We start from the raw sequence: 19,913 nt of genomic DNA on the forward strand, positions 1-19,913 counted from the left end.
TGTGGGAATGGACTGAGGTGCACGAGACAGCTTTTAAAAGCTTGAAAGACAAAATAACAAACGCACCACTGCTCAAGTACTATGACCAAAATGAGGAGTTAACCCTGCAATGTGATGCCTCAGAGACAGGACTAGGAGCAGCCCTGACACAGAAAGGTAAACCTGTGGCATTTGCGAGCAGAGCGCTGACACCCACAGAAAGGGGTTATGCACAGATAGAAAAAGAATGTTTGGCCATAGTGTTTGGAATGGAAAAGTTCCATCAATATACTTATGGTAGGAAAGTGACTGTTCAAAGTGACCATAAGCCACTGGAGAATATTGTGAGAAAACCGCTACTTAGTGCACCAAAGAGATTGCAGAGGATGTTACTCAGACTGCAGAAATACGACATAAATGTGATCTATGTGCCTGGGCGAGACATGCTACTAGCTGACACACTAAGCAGAGCTTATTTACCTGACAGCAATCAGGGAGAAACAGAGGCAGATCTAGAGACTGTTAACATGATTACCTACTTACCTATCTCTGCAGAAAGACTATCAGCCATTCGCGATGCAACAAAAGAGGACGCAAAGTTGCAGGACGTGATTAAGTTGATTCTTACAGGATGGCCTCAGAACAAAAAAGACATTGAGCAAAACATTCAACACTATTTTGCTTTTCAGGACGAGCTGAGCTTTCAGAATGGCATATTGTTCAGGGGAGAAAGAGCAGTTATACCTGACACACTAAGAGCTGACCTGACCAGCCGCATACACTCAACACATCTGGGAGTGGAAGGTTGCCTCAGACGAGCACGCGAGTGTGTGTACTGGCAAGGGATGAATGAGCAAATAAAGACATTTATTTCCAAATGTGACATCTGCAGGTCAGTTGACCCCAAGCAACAAAAAGAGACATTACATCCCCATGACATTGCCTATAGACCTTGGGCTAAGGTAGGAACTGATTTGTTTTCGTGGCACAATAAAGACTACCTAGTAACCGTGGACTATTATTCAAATTTTTGGGAGGTTGATTATTTACCGGACACCAAAAGTACCACAGTGATTCACAAACTGAAAGCACACTTTGCACGGCAGGGGATTCCAGATGTGCTCATCTCGGATAACGGACCACAGTACTCATCACACGACTTTAAAATGTTCAGCCAAAAGTGGGAATTTGTGCACAGAACATCGTCACCTGGGTACCCACAAAGCAATGGTAAGGCTGAGTCAGCTGTCAAAACAGCAAAACGTCTTATGCAGAAAGCTGCAGCTGCTGGACAGGATCCATACTTAGCCCTACTGGACCATCGCAACACACCGAGCCAAGGTCTCACGACGAGTCCAGCACAGAGACTTCTCAGCAGGAGGACCCGGACCCTTCTTCCTACTAAAGAGACACTGTTGGAGCCTAAAGTGTCAAACAACGAACAGGGACTGATTAACAACAGACAAAGACAGAAGAAATACTACAACCGCACAGCAAAAGACTTGGACTGTTTCACATCAGGGGATAGTGTTCGAGTCCAACCATTTGAGCCTTGTAGAACCTGGAAAACAGCTAGAGTGATTAGACCAGTGAGTCCCAGATCTTATGAGGTTGAGTTGGAGTCGGGTAGCGTTCTGAGGAGAAACCGTCGCCACCTCAGGCACAACTACTGCCCACCCTCAACATCTGCACAAACAGGGGTGTTGACAAACACACAAACTGTAGCTGCTGAATGTGGCCAGGGTAGTGAACAAAGCACTGTTACTACGAGGTCTGGTCGACAGGTTAAAATGCCTACCTATTTGAGGGATTATACTAAGTGACATTAATATATGACATATTTGGTCATTGTTTAGGTATGGTTGCGGTTGCACTGTAAAAGAGAGGGGAAAAGGGTAAAGGAGTTATTGATGACAGTTAATTTGTAAGTAATATATTGTCAAGAAGTAGTTAACAAAATATGCACTGGAAGTTATATCCTAAGAGGACATGTTATAAGTTTGTTTTTGTTTTAGGCAAGATCATTACATGCATTTTGCTGAAGCATTAATGTTTACATTTGAAGGCACTGAGAAGAAAATGTTAATTTGTTTACAAAGAAAATGTATAACTTGTGAAAAAAAAAAAAAAGAGAAAGGATGTAACAAGTGGATTGTTAGTGTTCCTGTCAGGTTCCCAGGGGAACAGATTTGAGTGACGTACAGACAGAGAGTTGGGCTCTGGCACTTGTAATGCAGTTAGACACATAATAAATAAAGTAAGCAAGGATACTGCTTTAATCGTCCATTCTGTATAGTTTGATAAAACAGAACAGTATGAAACAAGACTAACATTATTTTTGGTTAGCCAGTCCGGTCATATCGGATGTAATACACTTTTTTCTTCATGTCCACATTTGGATCATTTCTGCACTGCAGCAGCCACTGGCTTCGTTGTTGAATAAATAACATTCTATATTTAACAGACGACCACGGATTTCAAGACTATATGAGACACATAATGTATGCAGTATTTGTAAACATACAGTATATTAGCAAAGTGAAGGAGCGCCCATCGTCAGTACATTTATTCATTTGTCAGACGCTTTTATCCAAAACATAAGCGAATCATCTTAAGGAGACATTTGTATGAAAAGTGCCATACTACAAAGTTTCACTAGCATCAGAATAACATTGAAAACAGATTTAAGTGCAACAAGAATTTATTTTTTTTTTTTTGTGACTGGTTAAGTGCTCTTGGAAAAGATGTGTCATTTTTGAGTCAGCTTCACGGATTGAGTTGGGTACAGTGCAGTGAACCTCAACAATTTAACAAGATTTCATGTTCAACATGAATTTGAGTTCATTTGAACTTTTCATATGTTTAACTTTTATACTTTTGATTTGCTTTTGTTTGGTTCTTTCTTTGTGACTTTTTTGAATCTCAAACCTTTATGTTATTGTTATTATGCACACAGGTTATGCTTATGCTGAGACTAAAGGCAAAAGCATAATCTACGTTAGTACGTGAATGCAGATACATCTTGCTATGCAAGCTCGATTTCACACGTCGTTGTGTTGTGAAATGTGTCACAGCACAATTCAAAACCTATTGCAAGTACGAGCTGTATTCTCAGCATTGCCGTAAGGGGCGCTACAGCGGATTTTCCATGGCAGAGCAGCAATTTGAGGAGAGTCTTGCCGAACAAATTTGATTATACGAACATATTTTTCTGTAGTCTTTTAAGCAAATACAAAAGCACACTCCTCAACTGTCAACTAGGGATGTGAGACTTATAGACCTCGATGTGAATTTTTTATGTTACGATTATTGTCTGATAAAAATATCAAGATTTTTACGATTATCTGCAAATTTACCTATTATGCGACAATAAAACCCTCCACAAACATATCACAACTTAAGTTTTATTGCAGCATTCATTTGGACATGCAGTTAACATATATATTCCTACTTCTAAGTTGAAAACAAGTAATTAAAGTAATTGTATTTAAGTAGGTGCAATTTTCTCTTTCTGCCCTCTGACACCAAAATGTACTGTACCTTTTCAACAAAAAAGTATGTATACCCTTTCAATAAATAAAATAAAATATAAATACAAAATAAATAACCAAAAACAACTGTAACTTAAACCATATGTTTAAAATAAAACGGTGTCAGGCTAGGAGAACCTTCTTTCTTTATTCAGTAATCTAACGATCAGCCGGATATTCACAGCACTTTTACGCTCACTGAAATCTTATTCAAGTAGAAAAAACTATTTGGAAACATCGCATTCACAATATAAAGCTGAACCCCTCCTCTTTTAAACTGAAAATAAACAACTCTTTGGATTTACAGTTTCAATTCAGTGTTTGACTTTACCAAAAGGTAATTAGTACATTACATATAATATTTGCTGTGTTTGTAAAATGATTACATCTGGGCATGAATCTCTGGATGGTGATCCTGCAGGTGCTGGAACATATTAGATCTTTTCACCACTTTTGCTGGCACTTTTCGTCTGCACGTTTTGCATACTGGATACCCCTCTTCAACTCCGTTACCATAGTAACAGCCTCACAGACCAGCCAGGCAGAGGGCAGGACACACGCGCAGCACAAGTAGTTAGACCCACACTGAAAGACTAATTTCAGTAAATTCTCTTAAAATAGACAACATGGTTGTTTTTTCCATTTTTTAACCGTAGATTCCAAATTCTTGTGGTTTAATAACCGTGACCATTTTAATTATGGTTAATTGTGAATTCGGGTAATTGTGACATCCCTACTGTCAACATGTTGACTCCAAGACATCCGGTTTTGTTTTGCCCCCTTGTGGTCCAAGATTTGTAACCGCCGAGCAACGTAAGAGTGCACGTAATGTATGTACAACGGGACCTTGCGTTGGCCATGCATTGGCGAGGTGTTCGTGTCTCCATTTGCGTACTTGCTTGAAGTATGTTTGGGCTCTAAGTAACTACGTTAAGTAAAGCTAAGTATAAGTTAAGTAAAACTAAAAAAATCATGAATGAAACTAACTAAAACTAAACTGAAATTTATAGCAAATTGGAAAACAAAATAAAAACTAATTTGATAATGCAAAACTATAATAATCTTGCTGTGGGGAATTAAGAAAACAATTATAGTAAACATTTATATAAGCATATATAATAATACATAATTATAAAAAAGAATTAGCAAAATATTTGTTATATGGTTTAGTATGCCACACCACATGTCAACTTTATATAAGTATTTCATATTAACAACCTTAAGTTGCTCAATGAGGATGATTTTTTGAGTATTAAGCTGATTTAGATTTGATAATTTGCTATGTGGAATATTTGGATGCGGCAAAACCCCAAAATCCTGGTCAGGGCCATCCCAGACTCTACTGGCGCCCTAGGCGAGATTTTAGATTGGTGCTCCAAGAATTAAACAAAAATACAAACAGGCAAAAAAAGTACAATAAGCTATAGGTACATTCTGGCAGACTAAAGCGCAACATTGTGAGGTAAGTACCATCAACGTTTGGGTAGATTTGTTGCAGTCACTTTTTGTGCAAAAAATCAAGGATCTGTGGTGTTAAAACTGCACACCCCGAGACTTCTTTGTGGTAAAGTCATCAATGCATAATTTAATACATTTAATGAATAGTAACATTGATATGTTTAATAATGGCTATAATATATATATATATATATATAAAAACAGAAATTAAAAAAATAATTTTTATACTAAACTTCATACTTTTAAGTCTCCTCCTGTGCCCTGAAGATCAAAATGTAATGACAAATGCACCTTTAGCTGAAGTATTGTGCTTGTCACATTCAGTATGAGTAGTATTTTCAGTAGTTCTTTTATTTATTTTATTTTTTTTACCATTGACACGCAAGTGGAAGCTTTACAGGTCACATACAGAGGTTGCCAATTTTGAAATCCCGGCCAGATGCTTTTTTCATTCTGAAAAAAGGACCTGTCCAGGAAAAAGTGGCTGTATGGTATCCCTATGTAACCATTTATCAGTGCTGAAAGGATGTTAGTGGCACATTTCACTCAACACAGGTGTATTCTTCATGAGGGTACACAGGCTGATCACACTAGAGTACAATTCAACAGTTATAGGAAATGTGTACTATATGTCTTTCAGTTCAAATGGAAAAAGTGTGGTGCAGGTATCAGGAAAATCTGCTGGGTACTTCCCACTGTGCACCACGATTTAAAAAAAACTAACTCTAGAGCTATAATAAAAATCTGTGAGATGGCTGCCGTGTGAGGAGGTGCAAATGAACTCTACATTATGCTGCTACCGCACTGCTATTTGCTCTGCTGTGCTGCAAAGACATTGATTAGCACTTCAAATGAACAGAGAGGACACAATCCTTGCATTGATCTTCTGGATATGCTCTGCAGCTTCCTCTCTCTCCTCCTTTCTCTCTCTCTTTCTTTTGCGTTCTCTCTTTCTTTCCCTCCATCTCCCTTTCTGCAACACCAGAGAGTTGAAATGTTAATTTTCTATAATGATTAAACGGACACCATCGGATTTATTCTTATGGCATGATTATTTCCCTGGATTGGACAAGCATGTACATTTAGTTTTTATAAATAATGTATATAATATAATATAGATGGTATTCTCATATGCCACATGCATTATGATGTATCAGCAGTTTTCCTCTACTTTATCCACACTACTTTATTTCAACTAACTTTTTTTTAAATCTTGTTTCATATTGGAATGAAGAACTATATAAATGTGATCTTGCAGAGAACTGATCCAACAATCAGAGAATCGTTGCATAAAAAATACACCAAAAGCTCTTCAGCGACCTCCCACTCCATGAAGCAATAAGGGTGAAGTAAACAATCAATCTCCCCACACTCTCAAACTGCATTTATTTATATATATATATATATATATATATATATATATATATATATATATATATATATATATATATATATCATGGCTGTCGATTTAACGTGTTATTTCAGTGTGATTAATTTTACAAAAAAACCGCGTTAAAATAATTAATGCAATTAATCGCATGCCCCCGGACCATAATAAGGAAGTTTACAGAGAAATGCAAGCTTGTAGTACCACCTGTTTACTCCAGAGGGCAGTAAGTGAAATTTAAGCTGTATGAGCAACACGGTTTATACAGTGAAGAAAACACTTCAGTAGGTAGAACAACACAAACATGCGTTACGTTCTTGCGTTCAAATCACTTGATGGAGCACAAATCCGAACTAAGGGATCTCAATATGTGTTCTAAATTAAACTATATTTAACTTTACACAGTGACCTAAACATTTTATGTTTATGACGCAACTCACCCGAGACGCTACACAAGCATGTCTGTCGTAGGTGTAAATTGACTGGGTCCTTAAACAAGCCCTCATAATAAATCTCCAACTGATTGACAAATTCACTTGTGAAATGGATTGCTGTGAACTGTATGCCAATGATTGGATTATGATCAATAATATGGTAGTAAACAATACATTGTATTGTAAAGCCGCTTTTTGTATTGTCTTATCAATGATTAACTCCTCTGCTACAAGAATGTAATGCATTTTAATTATCTGAATATTTTATATATTTTATATATATATATATATATATATATATATATATATATATATATATATATATATATATATATATATAAAATATTCAGATAATTAAAATGCATTACATTCTTGTATATTGAGTTATTTTTATATGAGGGGCTTTCTCAGCAAATATTTGTATATGCGATTAATCACGATTAATTAATCGGGACACCATGTAATTAATTAGATTAAAAATTTGAATCGATTGGCAGCCCTAATATTTCTATCGGGAAGACACACAGGCTTGAGTGAAGTTAAAGATGCCATTTATTTGATAAATGTAAAACAGGAGGTAATGTCTCTCTCTTTGGCATAGGCCCTGTCCGGCGGTCCGAGGGAGTTGTACCCGCAACCGTCATGTCCTGCTGGAGATAGGAGGCAGGGGCAAGGAGCCTTCCCCCGTGTGGGACAGGGGTCAACTTGTGGTGGTGGGGTGGTGGAGGTTGCTGTGTTAGCACACTGAAACAGCAATGTGATAGATTGTTAGCAGACTTATAAAGCAATGGCTTACGTGCGATTGGCTAGGAATTACCCATATATATATATATATATATATATATATATATATATATATATATATATATTATTTTTTTTTTATATATATATCAGAATATTTAGCAAAACTTAAAATATAAAGACTATTAACTTTAAATCAACAATATTATATTTTTCCATCGTTTTTAATTCAATGTCATTTGTAATGGTTCATGGGAGTGTAGTTCATTCCCTCAGGACAGATGTTGAGTACACAGTCTTGAACCTTTTTATCTGATTTTCAAATACATGTTTGCTTCAAATCTAAGTTTTTACATTTGTGATTCACCTTGGAACTGGCTGGTTTGGTTCATGACTTTGAACTCTTTTATAAAGCACTTCTTGAAATTCCTGAAAAATTCATTTGAAAATCCTTTTAGAAACAAGACGGTTAAAAAGCTGCAAGGCACCTTTTGCCGACTGCACTTTTAACACTGTTCTCGTCAATGTGTATGCTTTCGGCCCATCTTGTCTACATCTCATACTGCAAAGCAACTTTACATTAGTTTGATTTAGAGCTGTGATTTTTCTGGGGAGACATCTGTGTTTGTGTGGACGTGCGTGTATGTGTATGGATTGTGTTGGGTACAGGTCAATCGTAATTTGAATTTGAGCTTAGAGATGTTCTTCTGAGTGACTGCTGCTGAATGCGAGTTGAGTCAGAGCTCTAATGAGCCTGTCACATTGATTATTACACTGATGGATAATCACAGCACTCAGCACTGAAAGACAGACAGAAGACAGAGAGTGAGCAAGAATGATACTGCATGTCGAGGTCTGGTCATTGCCCTTTTTAAACTCCCCATTGTTGTTGAAATTAAGAATTGTCTATTTTAACTTTTTAGCTTATTTAATTAAGGCTCTCATCCTTTGCCTTTAGTATCAGTGTCTGTAATATCAGTGTCTATAATATATGTTGTCATATTTTTACTGTAAATTACTGCGAAGGATAGAGATACTGCTGGACTGAGCTGAATGTTAGAGAGACTTTACTGCTGGTTATTGAGAAAGTCTGGACTGAACATCCTTCACTGTCATTGAAGCAGAGGCAGAGAAAGAGAGATTTTTACTGCAGGGTTCAATGTCTGCTGATGGACAGAGCAGAAAACTGCTCCAGACACACAGCATTTACTGGATACACTCTGCTCTTTCGTGTACCTCGGTTCGACACCAATAATGTACAGTCAAATACAGGTACATTACTGAAGGTCCTGTGCTGGACTCTAGGTTATTCTAGGCATTTTATAGTTATTATTATTATTATTATTTATTTTTTAGTCATGTATACCATTACTTTTCACAGTCCTTCACAACTGTTTCTCCAATTCCAACCTTGTGCCTCTAGAATACTGAATTAAGTAGTGAATTAATGATAATTATAAAAGAAAGTTTGACAAAGCCTTGCCTGAATGTTTGATACAGCTTGAAGTTTAGTTACTTTAATTCATATGTGGACTACTTTAAGTGTTGGATAGGATTATATGGAGGCATGGATATATAGCCAGACAGACAGACAAACTGACTGACTGACTGACTGACTGACTGAAATGTTATTGGTATTTCAAGCACAAAGAGATGTTCATAACAGTGAGAGATGAAGATGTTTCAGTGTGAGTTGGAGCCCCAGGCTCTGACTGTCATGCTCTGCAGAGCTCCTTTCATCAAGATCACAGCAACACAGCTCTATGTGAGACTGAATTTCACAGCCCCGTGCCTGTTACCTGTAAGACTAACGGAGTGATGATGGCAGATTATATTTTATTGTTATCTGCCCCTCCTCTGTGAAAAGGAGCCCTTTGGAAAGAGTCTAATGATTGAAAGATTCATGTCAAAAATATTGCAGACCCCTGCTGTACATCCTTGCTGAAAAGGCCTGCTAAAACCAGCTTAAGCTGGTTGGCTGGATTTAGCTGGTTGCCCAGCCTAGCTTGGCTGGTCAAATAGCTGGTTTCAGAGGGGGTTTGAACACATTTTAGCTGGTCAGGCTGGGAGAATTGCTATGACCACCCTGACCAGCCAAGACCACCCTGACCAGCTAAGGACATCCTGACCAGCCAAGACCACCCTGACCAGCTAAGATCAGGCTGGGCAACCAGCTAAATCTAGCCAAAAGCTTATGCTGGTTTTAGCTGTTCTTTCAGCAGGGCAGCATTTCATTATTACTTTTTTTGCAATGTAAGCATCATGAAGTATACATACAATAATTTGGTAGACTTCAATCCACGTTTTTTAGGCATAAAACACAACACACAATTTTATAAAATTTGTAACGGGGGTCCCGGCTCCATCTCTCTACCAACCAAGGGGTCCTTGGCCTGAAAGGTAAAAGGTATTACATATGCCTTTCTGTACAGTTAACATTCTGTATATTAAAAAGTTAAAACTATAGTTCATTTTGTTTGGGCAAATCTGTACATATTCAAATTAGATGATAATAAACTATGATTTAAGGAAAATATACAGTATGTTACATATAGGAGTACAGCCATTTTTAGTATTTTTAAATACATGTTGGTGAATTTATGTGCAAGTATCTGACTTTTTATATAATATATTTTTATGTAGGCCTCATTTTTATATGTAAATGTCAAATGGAATTGAAATAGGAATTTACATTGGACTTACAGTGCACCTCATTTCAAAAGTCCATCACACACCACTGCAACTGAATCAATATAAAGTGCCATCACACATAATGGCAAGATTTCTCACCAAGAAGCCAACCTCAAACTACCATTAGACAAAGTTTTAGCATTATGCATTGACCCAGGCTAATTCGTAAAGTACACAACTAGTCAAAAGTTTGGAAACACCAAACACCACATTTTAATGTTCTGTAGTCATCACAAATCATCAAATGTGTTAAATTACAATACCAGTGGAAGTAAAAAAAATCTAAACTATATTTTAGCTCCTTCAAAGTAGAAAAGTAAAGTTTTATCTTTTGGCCTTTTCTCTCAACCAACTTCATGAGGTATCCACTTAGGATGCTTTGTAAACAGTATTGAAGGAGTCCCCATGTATGCTGGTCACTTGGCTGTTTTCCCTTCACTATCAGTTATAGTACTCTAAGGTGTAGGTGAACGTTGGGAGCCGGCTCGTAGATCAGAAGAGCCGGATCTATTAATAAAAATATAAAAACAATTAAGATATGAATAATCAAAAGATTTAAATGAATAGAATGAACTAATTCAAAGAACGAAAAAATAATTAAAATAATATAGGCCTAAATGCTCAAGCGCACACACGTTCGTTGTGACTGTCTGCTCAGACTAACAGCCTCACATGTTGTTCCTGTCAATAAGACAAAGGGAGGGCGGAGCCAACTTATTATGTTGTTCAGATTGTATTCATTTTGAAGTGTTACATTTATATGCACTTTGTTCATATACATTAAAATGTTAAACTTCAAATGCACATTTACATTTTTTACATTTATTTCAATTTGTGGGATGCTGCAGTTTTGCAAATTGTTATTTATTTTTCTTTGATATGGTGCAATATTCTATTATCAGTACCGCCGCTCCCTACACGCACACTACGCAGTCTGTGTAGGGCACCAACTTCCTAGGGGGGCACCAGAAAGTCCACTGGCTGCACATTATATGTTATCCATTTAAAGTTATACTTTCAGTGCAAGTGTTTAATAGCATTCTTTTTCATAACAAACCAATGCATTTTTAAATAAATTGTGGTTAAGGTAGAGTATGATTTCATTTATTAATTTAATTAGAATTGTTGTAACACCAATTATAGTCAAACTATTGCAAACAGTACAGTAAAAAACAGTAAACATATCTTTTTTTAAGAGCCGTTTGGGAGCCAAAAGAGCCGGCTCTTTTTGGTGAACTGAGCCGAACAAGCCAGCTCACTGAAAAGAGCCGGAATGCCCATCACTAATGGTTGTCTACAAAATTTATGTCAAGTTTATTGTCCAATCTTTTGACTGGTGGTGAATTTTGTTAGAGCCATTTGTATAGCACTGATTCATTGCATATTGATTAATAGGGACACTGGAAAGTTGCAAAACTTGCACTTGACCTCAGTCCACATTGTCTTCTAGAAACAGATTCAACAGATATTTCTGCAAACTTCTCACCTCAATGTTACATCCATCATCATGCTACTAGGCACTTCCTTCTGAAAGTCAGTTATACTAGTCCTCTATTGTTAGATAGCCAACCACAGAGATCTTCTCATACATCAGCTGTGTAGACATTGTTGGTATTGATGTATATCGGGCTTTTTGCAGTAACTGTTTATTTTATTGTTATGTTGTTTCTTTAGCTGATCTGATTGCTTTGGTTTGACAGTGGAGGAATACAATCATTTGTATGCACACTGTGCTCAAACTGCCAAGCCCGTTCACTGTGTTCTCTCCGGCTATTCTTTCTGCCTCTTGCTCTCCCACTTTCTTGCATTTTCTTTTTCCAACCCGCTTTGTGCTGGTAGCTACTTGAATATTTGAAGCTTTTGCTAAGCATCTTAAGCTATATATTTATTGGCATTTTTTGGATTTTTTTAAAACTGAGTGTTAATATGCTGTTGTCCAGTCAGCGTATGTATTTGTCTCATATCTCATTTTTAAATGCATTGTGGTTAAGGTAGAGTATGATTTCATTTAATAATCTAATTAAAAATTAAAATTGTTTTAACACCAATTATGTCAAACTATCGCAAACTGGTTGACTTGAAAAAATACAAAACATATTTTTTTAAAGAGCCTTTTGGCCTTCTGCTTTTGCTAAAGAGTGGACTGTTTGTGACCTCAACCCCCCTCCTGCTGCTCTCATTTATTCTCTTTTCTCCCCCTCTTTCTCCTACGAACCACATTAAGAACATTTCAGCAGTCTCCTTATCTATGTGCTGTCAATCACAACAAGAGTGGGAAAGAGAAAAGAGAGGGTTAGAAGAGATAAAAGCCCTGCTCATATGCACGCAGAGTGGGAGGCTTCACTATCTACAGTAAATTAAAGCCTGCAGTTACGTACAACTCACACAATTTAATGCAGCAAAGCAGTTTTAGTAAATAACCTAAATGTTTTGTGTCATACATCAATACTGGGGTACTAGACAGTAATCCTGACTGATACTGCATATCATTTATTTCCTCTTTTCAAGGAAAGCATCATCATTACTATTGCTAATTTTACTTGGGTTTGGAATCTGAAAAGCCCCTTTGTATGACAACTTGCCCCACATGGTTTGCACAACAGATATGTATGCCTAAAAGTTTGTGGCTTGTTGGTGATATTACTTTTCTAAGTGTTTCGACCAACGATTTTGTCTGCAGATGATACAATGGGCAAAAAAACTCCACAGACTTATAATGAACAAAGAACCAGAGCCATCTAGGGACCAGAATATTATAGAAACAGTGGGTGGGATCTTTTGACTTGGCCAAGCGAGCAACCACCTAGCAGCCAACCAGAACCATCTATCAGTCACTTTTCAATGTCCTAACAACCACCCAAAACACCCTAGTAACCAGATAGAAAGATGATAACAACCACTTTCAAAACCTTAGCTACCGGACAGCAATGCTCAACACTAGCATCATGGTGATGACTTTTTCACAGTGAAGCATGACTCACATTTACAGTAGAAAATGTGCAACATGATCACATGGGAAATCGACATATTGATTCCAAAAATGCATCCCCCATCAGGCATTTTTGCATCAATTTGAATATGTTCATCTTTCCCTCTAGCTCTAGCATGCAAGCAGCCTCAGAGACGCAGGTTTATGTCCCGTGGGAACCAGGAAGTAATCGTGATAACATAAACAATGGTTACCACAATTCAGAGGTTACATTTTTGACCTAAAATGTAATTTTTACTCTACTGATGCTTAAGTTTAGGGTTGGGGATTGGTTAAGCGAGTAGACTTATTAATAAATGCATGCCTGACTGTATTGCATCATTTACAACTGAAAATACAACTCGCTTTTAGTGCCACTATGTGAACATTTCAACTGAACCTGATATGTGCCCATTCATTCAACAACACTTCTAACTTCGGCCAATGGAGGGGCAGTGATTCAACCTTTGCTAAGCACAGACCAATTTCAGCAGCAAATCTATTGATTCATTGTGTGATCAGTCTGAAATTTAATAATGCACAACACATAACAACACATTTCATGTTCAAGCGGGTACTGTGGTAAAATTGTATACTTGTTTATTTTCTATGACTGTGAGTCCATTGAGACCTGACTACAGGAAGTAGGTGGAGATCATCCACACCTGCTGAAATAACAACTGCATCTTTTCTCATAGTATTTTGATTATCTACAATCCAGCTAAAACTGTAAAACATTGCTGCTATTGAATGTCATATGGTTGTATAGGTATATAAACAGCTTCAGGACCTGAGTGCTGATTTAAACTGCAGTGAAATGGCTGTTTGAAAATCTACTCATCTGCAGCCAACACCCTCATGTTCCAAAAAACATCCTCTGTCTTTTTCCACCCTCACTATTTCTCTATCCTCTCATAGTTAAAGCTCAGGCTGTATCAGTATCCCTGTAGCATCATAGAGACAGAGATACATTGTAATGTATTTTGGTGCTGAGATGAGTCTGAGATGATTTGTAGCTCTTACAGAGAGAGCTGAAGGTGTGAGGGGTAAGAAGGTCCAGTTTTAGTTGTTGGACTGGAACTGACTGCTGGTGATGCTACTGTGCATTAAGCTCAAGGGAATCATGGGAAAGTGGGGCATCACTAATACAGAATATAAAGGTAGAACAGAGGAGGATTGTTTTTCTTTCTTTATTTCTTTATCACCAATGCATAATGCCTGCACAAACATGCATCTCAAACCTCAGTTTTCTGTTCAGTGCTTCCATCAACTCCAGCATCTTTCACCATCACCATAATTGTAATCGGTAACACCCATAGCTCAGTTTATCTACCTTTAATTACAACCACACATGGCGTTTTAAAAAATAGTAAAACTTGTACATTTTACAGTTTTACCAGACCATGCTGTCACTGTAAAAAAAAAAAAAAAGTCATTAACCTTCTGAAACTGAAAATATCTACATTTTACTTTATAAGGTATTTGTTAATCACTGATAAAATTACAGAAGGGCACATGATGACATGAAGTTCACCAATGTTACTCTTTCAGGAGCAATGACCAATAAACATGTAGAGACAGTGCTCAGTGTCACTCACACAAACACTAAATAACATCAGGGTAACATATTAAAATTATAAACATTAACTAAACTACATTAAACATAACACAGAACATTCCACTGTACATACAAATAAGAAGAAACATAACTATTCCCATAAATATAATGAAATATGCAGGGAATTTTGTGAACACCTGATTTATTGTTTTTTACAGTAATTTTAACAATCATTTACTGTAAAAAGTACATGCACTCTTTTGTTAAACATAATGCAAATTTTTACCATTAATTATAAATAAATCATACTTTTTACATCTAAAATTTTTATTTTTGCAACATTTTATTGTAAAAACTACTTTATTGTCTTTTAAAATATATTTACATATTTACTGTATATTTTACAGTTAATACTCATTAATCAATTCAGGTTTTCTCTGTAGCATTTTTACAGTCTTTTACTGTTAAAATTACAGACATTTTTCACAGTGTATTCACACATATGCATTCATATACAGAGTCAGCATGCATGTGTAAGATTTCTCACTCATAGCTGGGGGTGTGAATGTACATGTTGAAATTTTCCCCATTGATTAGATTTTCATGTCACCTGAATTTGCATCAAGCAAGAGCTCACTGCTGCTGTGAATTTATGAGAACTGTTAATAATTGTATAAATTAGTAGTCACTGGAGTTCTCTTAAAACTTTCATAGGCTTTATTTTGACTATGCTTAACCTTTGGTTAATGCCTTTTGTAACTGTAACTGGTCAAGGCCACGTTTAACCCTGGGTTAATGTTTTTGTTACTGTAGGTCAATACCACGTTTAACCCTGGAGTTAATGTGCACTTTTTTGTTGTCATGAGTCATGGCTACGTTTAGCCCTGGGTTTATATTTTTTGTAACTGTAAGCAAAGACCACTTTTAAACCTTGGGTTATTTTTTATTTGTATTTTTTAACTGTGGGTGAAGGCCACTTTTAATTCTAGGTTAATGATTGTATAATTATTATTTTTTTGTTGCTTTGGTTCAAGGCAACGTAACCCTGGTTTAACCCTTGATTCATTTATTTTTGTTACTCTGGGTCAAAGTAACTTGAGTTAATGTGTTTTTTGTAACTGTTGGTCTACCTACATAATTATAGGATCTGAATTGTTTTATGTCATGCAACAAGACAAAAAAGGGCCATAAACACTTCACAGAAAATATAAAGGTTCCTTACATTACATGATCAATCCCCTATAAATTAATGTATTTATCTGTATCTTATTCAGCTTTTCACTTTATTTACAGTACAGTGCTGTTTTAGGTAGAAGGTTTATTATTTGTAATTGTGTGTGGAGACAGTATAAGCAACACAGCTGAGGTTAGACTTAAGATAACCTTGTGTGCAGCAACAGAGCACTCACGCTCTGCTCGGTGTCATGGCTGTGGGACGGCTCCGCTGAATAGTTTCCTAGCAACAGCCTAGAGAACGAGGCAGAGAGAGGGAGGGAGTATGACAGGAGTAGGGGAGGTGATTTGCTGGTAGGAGTGGCCAAAACCCCAACAACTGTTGCCAGATCGGTAGCGTCTCTTTCCGTCTCTGTTTGTGTGTAGCTGAACATGGATGATCGGTTGGTGCAGGTCAGAGTGTGTGTATGTGTGTATACATGAGTGATACTCTGTGGAGGGCTAAGCCAATTTAAAGCAGCAGTGGCTAGGTGTCTCTTGCCTTGTGGATAAACCTGAAGCCACACGTCCACAGGAGCACAAATTCTGACAGCAGAGGATTCTGATTTCACAAGTTGGACTGTGGTGAGGGTGAGGATCCTGGAGGGAGACGGGGACAATAAGTTCTGGACGTCCTCAGCTGATGGGGGCTTAACCAGCACGGATGGAGAGGATGGCAGAGTTGGATCTTCAGTACTGAGCAGTGGGGTAAGAGGATGCAATGCGCTTTGATCAAAGCTGAGAGAGAGAGAATGTTGGTGGTTAGAAAGGACACTAGCATGGGGGAATTCTTGCTGCAGCCAAGTAAAGTCTATTGTTCCTGCAAGGACTCAAAATCACTCAATATTTCTCTTTTTCTTATATTCTTCTCTCATTCTCTTTTCTATGAAGGATAAATGAAGATGCTCTGCAATAATGTCTAGGCATAGGCTACATTATCTTCTCTCTACAGTGATGGACTCTTGAAGAGCTCTCCTGGATCAGATGATTCACAATCATGGGTACTTAGAAAGGTTTTGATTGGGTTCTGTTAAACCTATAAAACAAAAATGATCACTTAATAATTCAATGCTGTCAATAGAATAAATAATGGACTATGCATGATCTCTCTTTTTGTATTTAAACATTTGAATTAAATTCTTATTTAGGGAAGAAAACAAATATGCTGTGACTGCAATTAATGTTAATTTATTTGGAAATAGGAGTAATGATGGGGCTGTGGGGTACACAAGCCAAAAAAAAGATTGGGAAATACTGTCATAGATGTTCAGGAATTTGAACTCCCCACCTCTTTTAGTCCTAATAACTCTTATTAGGTTTAGAGAGTTTAAGATCAATTAAATTAAGTGAGCTCAAAGGCCTACTTAGTTAGTGGAATTTTCAATATTTAAATGTAGTATTTTAAGCTCAACTGTGATGTAGTGCATGATTTTATGGCTATGAGCAGTGTGCTGGAATTCATGATCATCTCTTTCCAAAAGACTACACTGCCCTTGTATGACAAGTTCAAAGAATGACTAGAGCCTGGCTGGATTTTGGGGTAATCTGTTGGAGGGGAAAGGGGTCAAGCTATTGAAATGCTAATCAGACAGTGAGAAGGACTATGTGTGTGTTTAGACTGCTTGTATGTGGTTGGACTGTGTGTATCCATGTGATGATGCATGTTTGGTGGTGTGGGTGTGTTAATGTGTGTGTGTTCGTGTCTGGCTTTGTCTTCTGAACAACCGTTGGTTACCCCATTGTCTTTATTTTACTGTGCTTCATAAACTGTCTGTTTAAAGAATACTGTACTATATAATTGTACCATATGATGTCTTAGTATATAGTTGAAGTAAGAAGTTTACATACACTTATGATGAAGTCATTAAAACACATTTTAACCACTCCACAGATTTAATATTAGCAAACTGTAGTTTTGAAAAGTTGTTTAGGACATCTACTTTGTGCATGACACAAGTAATGTTTCCAGAAATTGTTTACAGACAGATTGTTTCACTTTTATTTGACTATATCACAATTCTAGAGAGTCAGAAGTTTACATACACTTAAGTTAACTGTGCCTTTAAGCAGCTTGGAAAGTTCCAGAAAATGATGTCAAGTCTTTAGGGAGTTAACCAATTAGCTTCTGATAGGAGGTGTACTGAATTGGAGGTGTACCTGTGGATGTATTTTAAGGCCTACCTTCAAACTCAGTGCCTCTTTGCTTGACGTCATGGGAAAATCTAAAGAAATCAGCAAAGATCTCAGAAAAAAAATTGTGGACCTCCACAAATCTGGTTTATCCTTGGGAGCAATTTCCAAATGCCTGAAGGTACCATGTTCATCTGTACAAACAATAGTATGCAAGTATAAACACCATGTGACCAAGCAGCTATCATATCGCTCAGGAAGGAGATGAACTCTGTCTCCTAGAGATGAACGTAGTTTGGTGCGAAAATTGCAAATCAATCCCAGAACAACAGCAAAGGACCATGTGAAGATGCTGGAGGAAACAGTTAGACAGTATCTATATCCACAGTAAAACAAGTCATGTATTAACATAACCCGAATGGCTTCTCAGCAACGAAGAAGCCACTGCTCCAAATCCATAAAAATAAAGTCAGACTATAGTTTGCAAGTGCACATGGGGACAAAAAAGCATGAAGCATGGGGGTGGCAGCATCATGTTGTGGGGGTGTTTTGCTGCAGGAGGGATTGGTGCACTTCACAAAATAGATGGCATCATGACGAAGGAAAATTATGAGGATATATTGAAGCAGCATCTCAAGACATCAGCCAGGAAGTTAAAATTCCAGCAACTTATTGTGAGAAGCTTGAGGAAGGCTATCCAAAATGTTTGACCTAAGTTAAACAATTTAAAGACAATGCTACCAAATACTAACAAAGTGTATGTAACCTTCTGACTCACTGAGAATGTGATGAAAGAAATAAAAGCTGAAATAAATAATTCTGTCCATTATTATTCTGACATTTCACATTATTAAAATAAAGTAGTGATCCTAACTGACCTAAGACGGAATGTTTTCTATGATTAAATGCCAGGAATTGTGAAAAACTGAGTTTAAATGTATTTGGCTAAGGTGTATGTACACTTCTGACTTCAACTGTATTTAAATTGGAGGTGCTTAAACATGTCTATCCAGAATGTTAAGATGGTTATGATGTTTAAGATGCCTATAGAGTATGTAATGTATGCCTGGTACATGGGACAGGCATGAAAATGAATAAACTTTTTAAAAGTACAACACATAAAAATGCTTTTTAGCAACACAATACATTCTGAAGTTAATTTTATTCTTAAAGAGATAGTTCACCCCAAAATGAAAAGTCCTTCTATTTTGTACCTTGTGAAGTGAAAGGGGACTAATGGTCTACATAAACCAGATGTTAGATGCTTATAACTTAAACATTAATTCTCTTTCTCTTGGGAACAGGGCTAACAGTGTGGTGTGCACTGGGAGTTTTTGTGGGGTTGGGGGTTGTTAGTTCAGAGAGTTGTTGGTTGACAAGGGAGAGGAAGAACTGTGGAGTTTTGAATACAGCTGATCATTAGAAGGGAGTATGTGAATATGAAAGCAGAGATTGAGGGTACTGGGGTGGTTTGGGAAGGCTTTCAGACAGTTAATGACCACCTGCTGGCAGTACTGTGACTATATTGTGTTTTTATGAATGTGTGTATTTTGGTGTATCTTCAGTGTTTCAGTAACATTATTCCTCTGGCAAAGGACATTTTAGAAAGGGCAAGGAACAATAGCGCAGACAACCATTGACATTCATTCCCCGGAGCTTGCCTTTACCCTTCCCTTGGTTTGTTTTGCCAAGGATCTCAGTCAGTGTTGTTGGCTCCTTAAACTTTAACCACCGGGAGCTTGGCAGGTGTACACTAATAAATCTTCATTGTACAGCTGAAGTTCAGTCAATACCCTTGTATTGTGTCCCCCACATGTTCCCTCTC

The 19,913-nt window shown here is 37.1% G+C and overlaps 1 protein-coding gene across 3 annotated transcripts in view; it reads left to right on the plus strand.

Moving 5' to 3' along the window:
• The window catches only part of LOC127648382 (rab11 family-interacting protein 4A-like), an 80,650-nt gene that overhangs the window by 33,282 nt on the left and 27,455 nt on the right, over positions 1 to 19,913 (plus strand). The window contains exon 1 of one of the 3 annotated variants that reach the window (XM_052133045.1): positions 16,324 to 16,666. The exons of the other annotated variants lie outside the window; for them this stretch is intronic. The gene's annotated coding sequence lies outside the window, so the exon portion shown is untranslated. Of the gene's footprint in view, positions 1 to 16,323; positions 16,667 to 19,913 lie in introns of those variants that run through there. 3 annotated transcript variants of the gene reach the window in all.

The sequence above is a fragment of the Xyrauchen texanus genome, chromosome 8 (assembly GCF_025860055.1).
Source record: "Xyrauchen texanus isolate HMW12.3.18 chromosome 8, RBS_HiC_50CHRs, whole genome shotgun sequence".
Classification (NCBI taxonomy): domain Eukaryota; kingdom Metazoa; phylum Chordata; class Actinopteri; order Cypriniformes; family Catostomidae; genus Xyrauchen; species Xyrauchen texanus.